This window comes from Lacerta agilis, chromosome 4 (genome assembly GCF_009819535.1).
Source record: "Lacerta agilis isolate rLacAgi1 chromosome 4, rLacAgi1.pri, whole genome shotgun sequence".
NCBI classification, from domain to species: Eukaryota; Metazoa; Chordata; class Lepidosauria; order Squamata; family Lacertidae; genus Lacerta; species Lacerta agilis.
This window is the reverse complement of record NC_046315.1, coordinates 31,517,045-31,531,824: the sequence shown is the minus strand read 5'-3', so window position 1 is coordinate 31,531,824 and position 14,780 is coordinate 31,517,045. Positions and strand designations below refer to the sequence as shown.

The 14,780-nt window shown below is 44.4% G+C and overlaps 1 protein-coding gene across 3 annotated transcripts in view; it reads right to left on the bottom strand.

The window, feature by feature from the left end:
• The window catches only part of ST3GAL6 (ST3 beta-galactoside alpha-2,3-sialyltransferase 6), a 42,814-nt gene extending 29,747 nt beyond the window's left edge, over nucleotides 1-13,067 (bottom strand). The window contains exon 1 of one of the 3 annotated variants that reach the window (XM_033146606.1): nucleotides 12,611-13,067. The gene's annotated coding sequence lies outside the window, so the exon portion shown is untranslated. The remainder of the gene's footprint in view (nucleotides 1-12,610) is intronic. The other 2 variants (XM_033146603.1, XM_033146605.1) reach the window with 2 other exon arrangements.
• Between the last annotated feature and the right edge of the window lie 1,713 nt (nucleotides 13,068-14,780).

Here is a 14,780-nt window from a genome sequence, read left to right as displayed (position 1 = left end):
AAACTATGGCAATCCTATATTCAGTGGCCTGGTAGCAAATCACATTGAAGTAAACGACCCTTCCTTCTGAGCAAACATGTAAATGACATTCAGCCATCAACTATTTAAAGAACAAATAATTTTAAAAAGAAGGACTGATTAAGTGGAAACCCATGAAACAAGCTTTTAAAAAATCCTTTCTGCACCTACTGTGCTTTCCAACACATACCACTCACTTTACACACAGACATCTCATATTCCCAACACTCATACCTAAACTATACTTGAAGTTAAATGTGCTTTTCCACCTAATTGCAACATGTTGTCTTTTTTTAATGCAACTTGCATTGCCATTGTGTTTGTGTGTGATAACTAATCAGATCAGAGGCGATCCTTCCTAGCCTGCTGCAGTCCTGATGAAAACCTCTGTTTTGAAGGTGCAGTTGGCATTGGAGGAGATCCTCCATTGGCATCTGTGTGGCGATTCTCCGTCCCTGCAAGCTAACAGCGCTTTCAGAGGACAGATTTTAATCAAGACTGAAACAAGGCCAGAATAGCTTAAATTCCGTTCTTGCTCTGATACAAGCTGGTAAAATAATCATTTTTTTAAAAACCTGCCTGATAAGTAGCTGAAATGTTCAAGTCAAGGGTGAAATCCAACAGTGTACCATAGCCTTTAGGATTGGGAACTGGGGTGGAAGTAAGAGCTTCTCACTGTGCTCAACCTGTACCTGCAGTTGGAAGTTCTGCCTTTCTACTGTAACATGCAAGCACGGTTTAAGTGGTGGACTTAGAATGTGCCTATTTCTTTCTTCAAATCAGCTTCCATAAAAACACAAGAACAGTCTGTTGGATCAGGTCAATGGTCCATCTAGTCCAGCATCCTGTTCTCACAGTGGTCAACCAAATGCCTGTGGGAAACCAGGGAGCAGAACATGAGCTTGAGAGCACTCTTGCGTCTCACGGTTTCCAGCAACTAGCATGCCTCCAAATGAGGAGGGAGAACATCAGCACCATGGCTAGTAGCCATCCATAGCCCTCCCCTCCTCCATGAATTCATCTGCTCCTCTTTTAAAGCCATCCAAGTTGGTTGCCATCACTGCCTCCTGGTGGAGCAAGTTCCTTCGTCTGACTATGCACTGCAGGAAGAAGTACTTTATCTGCCCTAAATCTTCCAACATCCAGCTTCACTGGATGTCCCAGAGTTCTATCCACTTTCTCAATGCCATGCATAATTTTATAATCTTCTATCACGCTGCCTCTTGGTCGCCTTTTCTCTAAATTAAAAAGTTCCAAAGGCTGCAACCTTTCCTCATAGGGAAGTCGCTCCATCCCCTTGATCACTTTCTTGGCCCTTTTCTGAACTTTTTCCAACTCTACAATATCCTGTTTGAGATGAAGCAACCATAACTGTACAAAGTACACTCGTACCTTGGTTTTCAAACAGCTTAGTTCTTGAACGTTTTGGCTCCCAACGCCGCAAACCCGGAAGTGACTGTTCCGGTTTGCGAACTATTTTTGAAAGCCGAAGGTCCGACGGGGCTTCCGTGACTTCTGATTGGCTGCAGGAGCTTCCTGCAGCTAATCAGAAGCAGTGCTTTGGTTTCCGAGCATTTTGGAAGTCGAATGGACTTCTGGAACGGATTCCGTTCAACTTCCAAGGTAAGACTGTACTCTTAATTATGGTCACACCATAGATTTGTCTAACAGCATTATGGTAATATCGTATGTAGCATGTTTTCCTTTCAGCCTTTAACCATCTATATAACCCCGAAGTTTCGCACCATATACAAAGTAACTAAGCTTAATCACATGCTTGTCTCAATGCCACCAGCCACAATCACATCCTGGTTCTTAACTGTAGTTCAGTTCAATTATAAAAAGGCTTTTAAAGTTTTTAATACAAAAAATAATAACAAGAAAGGGATTTTCATGGGTTCCCACACTATAAAGAAATGAGAGAAATGTCTCACCTTTAAAATGGACAGCATGCCATGCTAAATTACGGTAAATATGCTTTTAAGACCACTAATTTCAATGAAATTAAGCACACTGTAGTCTGTGTTTTAATTATAACATATCTCCAGCTGACACCAGTTTCAACAGTGTCACTTTACATGCTCAGGCATATAACCTACTAGCATTACTCCTTTAGGATTATAGCTCAGTAACACAGGAAGGTATCTTTTTTATTTTTAAGAAATGCTCTCTCTATTGAGCATCTAGTTTTTCTGGAAAAGCTTGGTTTAAAAAAATAAATAAAAGCTAAAATTCCAATGTAATCATAAGACTCAGAGCTGAAAAGCTAAGGAAAGCATCAAAAGGTCACAAGACGTGGAATACCATCACGAGATAAGTCACACAGTCCATTTTATTTTCCAGCATAGCCTGGTAGCCTTCGGAAATTCAAAGCCTGCAGTCCTGCGGAAGCATGAGAGCATCGTAAAGAAAAATAAACAGGAGCAAGTGCACAGCAGCATGTCACAGGTATCAGGTTTGCTAACAACTGTGAGTCAACAATAAGGTGGAAGAGAAAGGAAGGGCTCTGACTCAAGAGTAGCCTGACTCAAGAGTATAAGCACCTCCGGTCTTCATAAGGCAAACTTTTCAGACCCAGAACCCATGTTTAACTCAAACATGCATTGGCAGACCCATTTCTCAATCTTTTACTCAGTGCTGTCAAGTATCCCGTTTCCCCCGGGAATCTCCCTTATTTCAAGCAGTTTCCCGCTGCTATCCCTTATTTTTTATATCCCTTTAATTTCCCGTTTTTTCAAAGGAAGCAGCTCCTCTCCCTCCCCCTGCTGGCCAGGGACTGGGAAGACCTCGCCTCCTTGCAGCCTCAAAGCAAGCAGGAGCCATTTCCTGCGCTTACAGGCATCGTAGCCCACGGGCAGCGTTTCCAAAATACAGTAAGCCTACTGTGCGCGTTCACACCAGTGCCGCCCACTTTTGCTTCTGTCTCCGCCCACCACTGCCATGTGACTGTCCCCGGGATAGGTGAGGCTGCTGATCCCTTATTTTCAAATCCGAAACTTGACAGCTATGCTTTTACTACATCTTCATATGATGGTAGTGCTCCTGCTGCGACCCACCTTGGATCATGCCACAACCCACTGGTGCATCCCCACGCACCAGTTGAGAACCAGTGCCATAAGGCATATTAATGGGAAAGACTTCAAAGAATTAATTCTTGGACCAGCAGCTTTATGAAACATTTCTAGTTGCTGTTACACCTCATTCTCATAACTGCTTGCCTCTTATCAAAAGGCAATTACTCCACGAATTGCAGGAAGTAAGCTTCCCCAACAGTTAGGAGATGCCTGCCCCATTGCCCTTCTTTGAGGCTGTACAGGCAACTCTCAGCATACACAGGGATTATATTCTGGGGATAGCGGATAAAGCCAAAATAATGTATAGTCAAAATGCATTGGTTCCATGATGGGTGGGATTGCCAAAGTCTTTTTTCACAGATGCCTGACCCCTTTGATAGAAAAAATAATTGCCAAGCACATAAAGCTGAACGTCCACAAGTTAAATGCGTGCAAATTGTGAGTTACCTGCATATTGCATCTCAGAATACTGAGGGGACTGCCTTCTGCGATGCTGGCCAGCTTCCCATTGGTTGCAGGAAGGTCCTGCAGCCAATGGGAAGCTGCGCATGCCTCCTCCGCACCAGAAATAGCGTTTGCACGTGCATGGGCATGCACACACTCAGGCCCACCACAGAGTCTGCGGGACTGTCAACTGGCCCAAGCCACAAAAACTTTGCTGATCCCTGATAAAAATTATTTGTGGGTGAGGGGAGCTAACTGGTTAGCAGATACCTGTACTTCTTACTGGATTAACCTGTAGTGCTGAAAGACATTGGAAGTTTCTGGATCTGTTCGAAACTGAGATATGAAAGCTAGGAGCTAAATGGCACCTTAAACCTAGGTTATGGGCACAACGACGGAATGTTCATGCAAACTCTTTTAATAACAAGAATACAAAGCTGAAAATGAATGAACTGCAGCTAAAATATTATGTTCATCTTTCACATGGTCTAGTCCTTACCCTGCCCACCCCCCTAATATCCTTAGGAGGGTCTCTTCTCCAGTCTTCTGAGAGTAGCTAGAAGTGGGGAGGCAGGAAAAGGTCCTCCTTTCCTTCCACTCTGAGTTTTAATCAGAAATCTTAGGTGCAGGACTGCTCCCAGAGGTAAAAAACCTGCTTGCGCTTATGCACCTAGAACAATGGGAATTTCGAACACTGTCTGCAGCTTGTAAATTTGTTACCTTTTCAGCTCTGAAAAGACTAAAAAAAAAAAAAAAAGGCTCTGCAGCCTTACTGCAGTCCATTGATATACATCAGAGAAGGGTGAGTTAATGTGATGATTCCCACACTGCACACACAGAGTGTTAAGGACCAATGTGAGAGCCCCAACTTCGAATTTGTTCTTACTAATTTTGAAGGTACATCAGGTTTAAGGACTTGTTTGTTTTGTTCTGTTCCTTCTACTCTTTTATTAGCCACCTTGAGTCTTTCAGAGAAATCAAAGATATATAAATTGTTAAAATAAATAAATGCTAGTAGGGTTAGGAGTGTGGTCTGCAAAGGCAGAACCATTGGAAAGCTAGGATCCAATGGGAGGCAACTGATTAAGAAGGGGGGGAGAGAAACCCTGCAAAAGGACAGAGTTCACTCCTCTGCCCTCATTTCTCATCTAACTGCCTTCAGCTCCCACTCACTAATGCCTTAGGATTACATCCTTAAATCTCTCATTGGCTTCAGCCAGCACGCCAAACTCTCCATACCACTATACGTCAGGCAGGGAATGCAAATCCATAAATGTCAGCTTGTATAGCACATGAACTTCCTTTCCAAAAGAACAAACATCTCTTTGTAATCAGAGGTAATGATCGGAAGAGTCGTCTACTATACAAAGCTTTCCTTTGCACTAAGGACAGGACTGTGTATGCTGAAGAAATGAAGAGAATTAACCGGAAAAAAAACAAATTCTATGTCCTTGCATAGATTGTCTGAACTTGCATAATTCTTCTGCTTCTAATAGGCATCGGTGAAGGAAAGTGGGGGTGTTGGAAACTAAAGCTTTAGACCCTGGACGCTGGAAATTCTACTAACAGCAAAATCCTATGTATGTTTACTCAGCAAGGTCTCTACAGTTTTCAGCCAAGCCCCCAGCTGACTACTGACTTACTACAGACAATGCCTAGTGTGCACACTTGTGACCTGCATCTTTGTTACATACAAAGGTATGGAAACTTGCTTTTTCAGAAGGAGGACAAGGAGGAGGATCTCAGATGCTGAGTTCCATATACAGGTAACCAACCATGAGCTTTTGTGGCTCTAGGGCTCTTAGTAGACCACTGGCTTAATATGAGTCAACAGTGTGATGCAGCAGCAAAAAAAGGTCATGCTATTCTAGGCTACATCAACAGACGTATAGATAGTGACTAAGATCAAGGGAAGTAATAATACCACTCTATTCTGCCTTGCTCAGACCATACCTGGAGTACTTTGTCAGGTTTAAGGACTTGTTTGTTTTGTTCTGTTCCTTCTACTCTTTTATTAGCCACCTTGAGTCTTTCAGAGAAATCAAAGATATATAAATTGTTAAAATAAATAAATGCTAGTAGGGTTAGGAGTGTGGTCTGCAAAGGCAGAACCATTGGAAAGCTAGGATCCAATGGGAGGCAACTGATTAAGAAGGGGGGGAGAGAAACCCTGCAAAAGGACAGAGTTCACTCCTCTGCCCTCATTTCTCATCTAACTGCCTTCAGCTCCCACTCACTAATGCCTTAGGATTACATCCTTAAATCTCTCATTGGCTTCAGCCAGCACGCCAAACTCTCCATACCACTATACGTCAGGCAGGGAATGCAAATCCATAAATGTCAGCTTGTATAGCACATGAACTTCCTTTCCAAAAGAACAAACATCTCTTTGTAATCAGAGGTAATGATCGGAAGAGTCGTCTACTATACAAAGCTTTCCTTTGCACTAAGGACAGGACTGTGTATGCTGAAGAAATGAAGAGAATTAACCGGAAAAAAACAAATTCTATGTCCTTGCATAGATTGTCTGAACTTGCATAATTCTTCTGCTTCTAATAGGCATCGGTGAAGGAAAGTGGGGGTGTTGGAAACTAAAGCTTTAGACCCTGGACGCTGGAAATTCTACTAACAGCAAAATCCTATGTATGTTTACTCAGCAAGGTCTCTACAGTTTTCAGCCAAGCCCCCAGCTGACTACTGACTTACTACAGACAATGCCTAGTGTGCACACTTGTGACCTGCATCTTTGTTACATACAAAGGTATGGAAACTTGCTTTTTCAGAAGGAGGACAAGGAGGAGGATCTCAGATGCTGAGTTCCATATACAGGTAACCAACCATGAGCTTTTGTGGCTCTAGGGCTCTTAGTAGACCACTGGCTTAATATGAGTCAACAGTGTGATGCAGCAGCAAAAAAAGGTCATGCTATTCTAGGCTACATCAACAGACGTATAGATAGTGACTAAGATCAAGGGAAGTAATAATACCACTCTATTCTGCCTTGCTCAGACCATACCTGGAGTACTTTGTCCAGTTCTGGACACCACAATTTAAGAAGGATATTGTGCAGACGAATGTGACCAAGATGATAAAGGGCCTGGGAACCAAATGTTATAAGGGTTTGAGGTAACTGGGTATATTTAGCTTGGAGGAGACTAAGAGGATATATGATAGCCATCTTCAAATATCTAAAGGGCTGTCACATGAAAGATGGAGCAAGTTTGTTTTCTCTTGCTCCAAAGTGTAGGACCTGCACCAGTGGATTCAAGTTACAAGAAAGGAGGAGATTCTGACTAAACACCAGAAAGAACTTCCTGACAATAAGAGCAATTTGATGGTGATACAGACTCCCTCATGAGGTTGTGGACTCTACTTCCTTGGAGGCTTTTAAGCGGAGATTGGATGGCCATCTGTCATGGATGCTTTAGTTGAGATTCTTGCATTGCAGGGAGCTGGACTAAATGACCCTTGGAGTCCCTTCCAACTTTACAGTTCTACAATTATTCTTACTGTCTTTACAACTGTTTCATTTAGTGTGCCTCTCACTCTGCCTTTCTACTGTCTATTTTTGTTCTGTTTCAGCCGTTTCTGTATTTGACTCACTATGCTCACACATTTAACTTTCTGCTTCCTGATAAAGATCTAAATAGGGCCGCGTGCCTTCTGATGTTTGCTTTAGAAGAATTTATATACCCCCGCCTTTTAAATCCAAGACCAGCTTCTCATTGTATAATAAAAAAGCCAACACCATAATTCAATAAAACATCTAAACCCATAGCTATCTGACACCAGTAAAAGGACTTTGCTTTATACAAGGAAGTCCAATAGGTCACAAGAAATAAATGGTTGCTATGTTATGGGTTGACAAGGTCACACCTGCAATGCAACCTTGCCCAATGTAAGCAACAATTCCTTACCATCTATCAGCTTACCAGAGCCATTGCTCAATCTGCCCATGCAACCTCATGTAGTTGGTGGGCTAATAATTTTTTTAGGCATTTGCAAAGCTACTGCCAACATGACAATGAGCAGCAATGGGACAGATTACATCTTACAACTCACAAGGGTACTTTATTAGACAGTTGCAATTTCAAAGGAAGAAATGGCTGGAGGCAACTGGCAGAGGGGGGACTGAGGCAAATGGTAAGGGTTGAGACCTACCCCATAGATGCTCTTTCTCAGCAGTTTAACAGCCATGCCTGTTCTTGGTGTTCCAAGGAGTTGCTCATACAGGGGTTTTTGCTGGACAATCTACCACTGAGCTCCCCACCAGGTTAAGTAGTGGAGGAATGAGATTCCTGGCTCAGACCAGATTACATATGGACTACTCCACTGCCTGCACAGGTTACAGTAGCCTGCACCATTATATGTTACTTTGTTGAGCTAATCAGTGCTCTTCGGAGTAAAATTGTGCCACTACATGCTACTATTCTCTCATTCAGGGTGAGGTCAAGTGCTGTAGAAAGGAAAGCAAAAACTCTCTTGAAGAAAGTTTGAGTCCCATTCCTAAACAAGTTCCCTCTACCAACTCAAAATCATGCTCTCCAAATTGCTTTCCTCCTTTCAGGGAGAATGATGCTCCCCCACATAGGTTAAAAACAAGAGGCTTGGGGAGGGGGTGATTTTGAGATGCAAAGCAAACATGGAACCTAGAATTAAGTAGCCTCTTCCTTCCTGCTTTTCTTCCAGTTAAGATTTGTAGCCTACGTACGTAGTATCCTTTTGGTTTTTTTAAAAAAAATGCAGAGAAAAGGAGCATGGAACTCTTTCAAATGTCTAGATCAGTGCTTAAGTGGATTACAGGGAAAGGGCACTCTGAAAACATGCTAGTTTGCATGGTATATAAGGTATGTTCCCAAGCCTGCATTTTCAGAGTGACTAGTGCACACTCAAAGCCATCTTTTCCACACCTCTGAACTCCCCAAAAATTGGCTTTTTTCTGTTCCTGAACAGACCAAGACTATAGGATGTCCCTATTTTCATTGGAGAAATGTGGGAGGGGGCGTCCCTGTTTTCATTGGAGAAACGTTAGAGGGTATGCTTTCAGGGCTGCTCTGCTTAATGCTTGCCAAGGAAATTGAGAATAACCACTGGATAATGCATTCCAGGCCCTGATTCCAAACTCTGCCTGGGACAACATGTAGCCTTCGCATAATGTTTAAAAAGTTGGAGGGGTACCTTTTACTCAAGCTGTGATATACATCAACAACTTTACATCAGCTTAGTGTATTTTCCCATCAACGAAGGCTACAGATGTTGCCCTAAGGCTACGTATTCATAGTGCATGATGTCACAGTAAGCAAGTTAAGCACTAGTAACTTGTGTAGGAGTGGGGAAGCTGGTTATTTATGCCTTGTACTTCTGAAAAACTTCTTGAGCAAAAGTATGCTCAGCCTCAGTGCTATATGTGGACTTCAGTGTTCCTAAAATGTGGGCTGAGGTCTGTCCTCAAACCAAAATTTTAAAATGAAAGCTTTTAAATATAAAATTGCATAGAAAACATGCAACAATTATTCATTTTCCCAGAAGTATATTCCACCATTTCTCCCAGAAGTGGCTTGAGGGGAATAATAAATCTTTATTTCTAAAAAGTGTATTTATAAAATTAATTTTGACATGATATTTTTAACCTGTTGCTGTCTGTTCATAACTTAGCACCTAAAATTAGTGTTTGAGGGCATGGATAATTTTTTGCAGATTAGTTCCAAATACAGGGATTATACCAGTGCTCAAAATTCCCCTGACACCAGGTGAATTTGCAACTAGCATGGGTCCAATTGCGACCATATGGAGATCTCTGAATGCCAGGTTGGCGACTGACATCTCCATCTGGCTAGCTCCTCCAGTTTTCTTAATGAAGTAAGCAGAAGAGCTTAGTTACTGCATTTATATCCCATCTTTTTCTCCAAGGAGTACATAGTTCCTCCTCCCCGCAGTTAATCCGTACAATGACCCTGTACTCACTGGCCCAAGCTCACCCAGTGAGCTTCATGGCTTGAGTGGGGGATTTGAACCCTGTTATCTCACAGGTCCTATGGGGCAGCTATATAAATTAAGTAGGTAAAGAAATAAGGGGAAAGCTTGGATTTGTTTTATTTGATGCGTTGTTAACCACCTTGAGATTTTTTTCTTTAAAACATAAAGTAGCATAGAAATCAAATAAATACTAATAATAACAACAGTAAATCTCATTGGGAAAAAGGTGCCTAGACATTCCATTGCAGCGACTGTAAACTAGGTTTAAGCTGCCATTTGGCGATTAGCTTATATATCTGAGTTTGTAACACTGGTTTATACTCTCATTGTCTAACATGGATTAGAATTGCATATGTACGTTTAATTCCACCACCACCCCTTAAATTTTAGATCTTCAAAGGGAAGGAGGAGGCATTCTGCACAACACTGCTACAGAGATGCACTTTCAGCTTAATCACTCTCCCTACAAAATCCTGGCTGAAATGTTCTAAGATAGTGATTATCCAACAGGTAGATCGCGATCTGCTCAACAATTATTGCTTCATTAAAAAAGTTCAACAACATATGTTGTAGTAAGTATTACAAACCCCAAAATACGGCTAAGCATGCTAAGAGGTAACACATCTCCAAAGGATGTGGGAAAACTATATAAAAGCAAATCAAGTGCACTGGAGAATTAAATTACAAATCCATCTGTTTTAAATGGGACTTCTAATCAAATCAGCTTTATCTTCTCCCCCCAGCCTAAAAATAAAACACGCTGTCAGTTTTTCTAAAAACAGACATGGATCTCTAGCTGGGGATTTCCCCAAGGAATGGTACAAGAATCACAGAATCAACCTGAGAACCACAACAAAATATTTTCCACCGCTCTATATCCCGTGTTTCCTTGCCTTTCAAATAAATTTCCTTCATGTGCAAAAACTAAAACCTAAAATAAAAATGGGACACATCCAGAGAGAAAAGCCTTTAGAAGCAAACTGTGATGAACATGTAAAGCAAGCATGTTTGAGCAACTTTGTTCTGTTTGCCTAGTTTGCATTGCAATCTGACAGACATTTCTTAGTAGTAAGCCCCATTAAAATCAGTGGGACTTGGAAGTAAATATGTTCAGGGGTGGACTACACAGTCTATAAATAGGTCTTACGATTACTGTGCAGCAAGCAACAAAGGGAAGCCACAGCTTGAAACAGTAAGCAACAATTTTGACAACCAAATAACCATTTCTCTCTAAACCCATGCCCATTTACAGTGTCCAAATTTCACTCTGTCCTGTACAGATTCTTAAGCACATGCACTTACAGAACTTGCTATTCTAGATTCCAGAACCTTTAATTCACCCATGTTGGTCTGGTCCACTTACCTAGGCTGCATTTACACACAAGTCTATTCCATTTTCACGGTGTTCCCCTGTCATTTTTGCACATTCTATTTGAACTTCCACCCTTCCGGAAACACAGCAGAATATAGCACCCATTTCTGTATTATTTGCAAATGAAGTCTAGAATGAAATAACACGGAAATGAGAGCTAAACTTGTGCTATATTCTGCTACATTTCCAGAAATGGCTTTTATGACACCTAAAAGTTCAAATACAATGCTGAAATTAGCATTTAAGGGACAGTTGGGATAATGGAATTAACTGCTGTGTGAATACAGCTTCAAAATGATTTCCATTTATCTTTCAAGCAAATGGACCAGAGATGAGTACATACAAAGTATGGATGATGTGTAATGTTTAGTGGATTTAAGCCTGCTGATTTCAATGGATCTAGTCTTGAGTTGGATATTTATGATTGATATTGGATGTAAACATAAAGGCAATTAACATCACTAGGGCCGAAGTCTTGGTCTCAATAAAATTCAGAATTTCACCTTTCGGGAAGTCTGGATTTGTGGAAAGACAAATGTTTATGGAGAGTGGGAATGGTTTTGTTAAACCTTTCGGCCGCAAGTTGTAAAACCAACACATAATAGGCACAAGGTACTTGGAAAAAAGTCACAAGAAGTGAAGGCTGTTCTTGTTTAAACTCGCCTAACTTTCACTGAGGAAAAAAATCAAAGGGCTCAGACATCTCTTTAAACTGTTTGCGCAGACTCACCTCACCAGGACCCAAACCGAATAAATGTTTTTAAGAGCGTAGGAAGAAAAGTGAGACAGAAAATTATAAGCCACAACGATTGAGGGGGCGGGCTAGTTAGGGAAGGGAAGAGTGGGCCACCACTGCCTGTCTACATGCGCGGTTGTTTCTTTTTCAAGGAGCGATGCTGCTGCAGCCGCTCTCTACCACGTCGGCCCTTTTCGGCTGTTTGCTAACAGCACCGAGAGGGAGGAAGTCACGCCTCTCTCAACAGATCTCGTTTCACTCCGAGGCCTTAAACTTTTCGCATTTTTTTTCCTGGAAAGGGGGCGGCAGGAGGGAGAGGGAGGCATGGAAACCGGGAAAGGTTTCCCCTCCGGCTTGGAAAAAGCACGAGGAGAGAAGCCCCAAGATCTGTGATCGCTACAGGATTCCTCCCCAGGAAAGCGCGGGCTGCCTCTCTCGCCGATGCTGCGAGGGGAAGTTTGAAAGGAAGAAAGCGCTCTCTCCGTCTGCCTCGCTCCCAAACTTCACGCCACATTGGGAGGGGGGAGGTCGGGGAGAGACAAAGGCAGAACCCCGAAACCCGCGCGGATGCGGGGGGGCACTTTTCCCTCCCGTCCTAAAAAGTCTGAAACCGCATCGCCAAGCTCCTCTCGAAACCCGCCGCGCCTCGTGCAGCCACGCGCTCCCTCGGTCCAAGCCTGAGGTGGGAAGGCTTCAAGGCTTGCAGGACCTACCCGCTTTCCCTTATCCTTTGTACGCAGAGATCCCCCACAGGTGGGAAAGAAATGACCCGCTCCACGTGAGCCCAGGGATTTGTGCGGAGTGTCACCCTTGGTACCCGCAATCCTTCCGCACAAAGGCTTGCATCCCACCCGCCCCCATTTCTGCAAGTCCTTCCCCCTCAGAGCTGGGGAAGGCGCCAGCGTCCCAACAGCCAGGCAGCTGCGGAGATCTCCGCGCTTCGCAGCGTCAGGCGGCCCCTCCTCTCCACAGGCTCTCGCTTCCCCTTACCGCGCCCGGCGGGCTGCTGCTCTTTTGCTGACCTCCAGCGTGGCTGGAGCCGCTTGCGCTGCAGCGCCGGGGCTTTCCCGCCTGGGGCTCCCAGCAGCCTGTGCTTCCCGGCGGCAGCGGTTCCTTGCTGCCTCACTCTTCGGCCCTCCCGTCGCTCCGGCGGGTCTTCAGCGCTAAGGGACGGAGCCTCATCTGGGCAGGAGGCCGTGGCGGAGAGAGGGAGGAGAGAGACGGACGGACGGGGAGAACCTAGCGCTAAGACGGCGCTGCGCCGCGCCTCGGCTGCGAGCAAGAAGTCCGAGAAGGCGAGGGAGTCCGCGGCAGGAGAAGAAGGAGGCTCCGCCCGCTGCAGCCTCCGCCGCCAACGCCTGCCCACTCGAGGAGAGGGAAGCCCTCCAGGTCGCGGGACGAGCCCAGCCCCTCCTCCGCGCAGAAGGAAAAGTTCCCAGACAGGGAGGAGACGGGGCAACTGGACGAGTCAGCTGCCCTAGGGGACGCCACCCGAGCGAGGTTTCGGAAGGGTTTCGCCAGCGACGAGCCAGCCCCCAATATTGCTGAGTATTGGAGGGGGCCTTGCAGGCCTGGGTGAGTCCGGCCCCCTGCTCCAGGCAGGAAAGCTAGAGCCGGGCTGAGCCTCCCCACCTTGAAGACTCCCGGGAAGGGAAACCCCCTGCGCCAACCTGGCGGCTTTATTCGAAGGTTAAAAGGTTAGGGCGCTTTGGGTCGGGTCGGGAGGACACATTCCCTTAAAGGGGAAGTGGACTCCTAGGGGCCGAGGTACCTTCGGGCCCCCGCCCCAATGAAATATTTGAGGCGTTCTCCCCCAAAGTCGATGGTCATTGCCATTCAAATGGTGTCCGTGCACCAAGTCATGTGATTCATTATGCAGAGTAGGGCTTACCTGCCCCCCCCATTTTATTCTGGTTGGCACCCTTGATGGGTGGTGTTTAATTTTTACTCTTAGCAGACCTCTTGACATTTAATGCACCTAAGGCAGCAAGTTCTTTCATTAATTTCAGTGTTTCAGCTTGGGGGTGAACACTTAAGGGCCTCTTTCCTGTGTTGGTAATGTGGTTGTTAGGGCCTGTTTGCTCACAACTCTTCCACACCTGTTTTCTGCATGGAATGCTTCCCAGAAGGCAGGAGGAGCTGCTGTTGTCAGGATAGCCCAGAGTTCCATCTCCTGTTTCGCTTCTGGGTAAGGGGGAAACCAGCACATTGGGAAGATGTGGGTTCTAGACTGGAGGCGAAACATTTCTCTCTTTTTTTACACCAGAGTCCAAACTCCAGCTTCCCTCTGTTTGACTTCTCTCTGAGGGAGAACAGAATGGGAGGTAAACAGCACAGTCGAATATACTCAGAAGTTCTTTTCTATAGGACTTACTCTCAAGTAAAGGCTGTCTGAGGCGGTGATGCTGTACAAACCTACTAGGGAGTAAGCCCCACTGAACACAGTCTTATTTCTGAATGAATATGTAGAAGCTTGCACTGAAAGTGTAAAGATTTCTTGAAAGGGGGGGGGCCTGTGCTGTGAATGTAGCATGAGACTGGCGATTCAGTTGCGCTCTTTTGAGTTACATGTAAATTGGTGTGCCATCTGAATTAAAACCTAGGACTAACCGAGGGGTCAGCAACCTTTTTCAGCTGTGGGCCGGTCCACTGTCCCTCAGACCATGTGGTGGGCCAGACTATATTCTGAAAAAAAATATGAACGAATTCCTATGCCCCACAAATAACTCAGAGATGCATTTAAAATAAAAGCACACATTCTACTCATGTAAAAACATGCTGATTCCTGGACCGTCTGCAGGCCGGATTGAGAACGCGATTGGGCCGCATCCGGCCCACGGGCCTTAGGTTGCCTACCCCTGGACTAACCTGTCTGAAAGACAAAGAGGGTGATGAAGATGGAGCTCCAAATTTCTGTCAAGCATAGGAGTCCCATAGGCATATAGCCAGGATTTTTGTTGGGGGACGCAGTACCAACACGATTCGTCAGTTAGTTAAGTATTTCTATTGTTTTAGTTGATGGGGAGGGCAGTGTATGAGAGTCTGCTATTGCCTACATAACTTAATTTTACTCTACATTGGGATACTGTTTGCTAAAAAGCATTATTTGCCCTGTTCTTGCAGAAGCTCTTCTGACAGAACCAGATGTCTTTCATTGCTG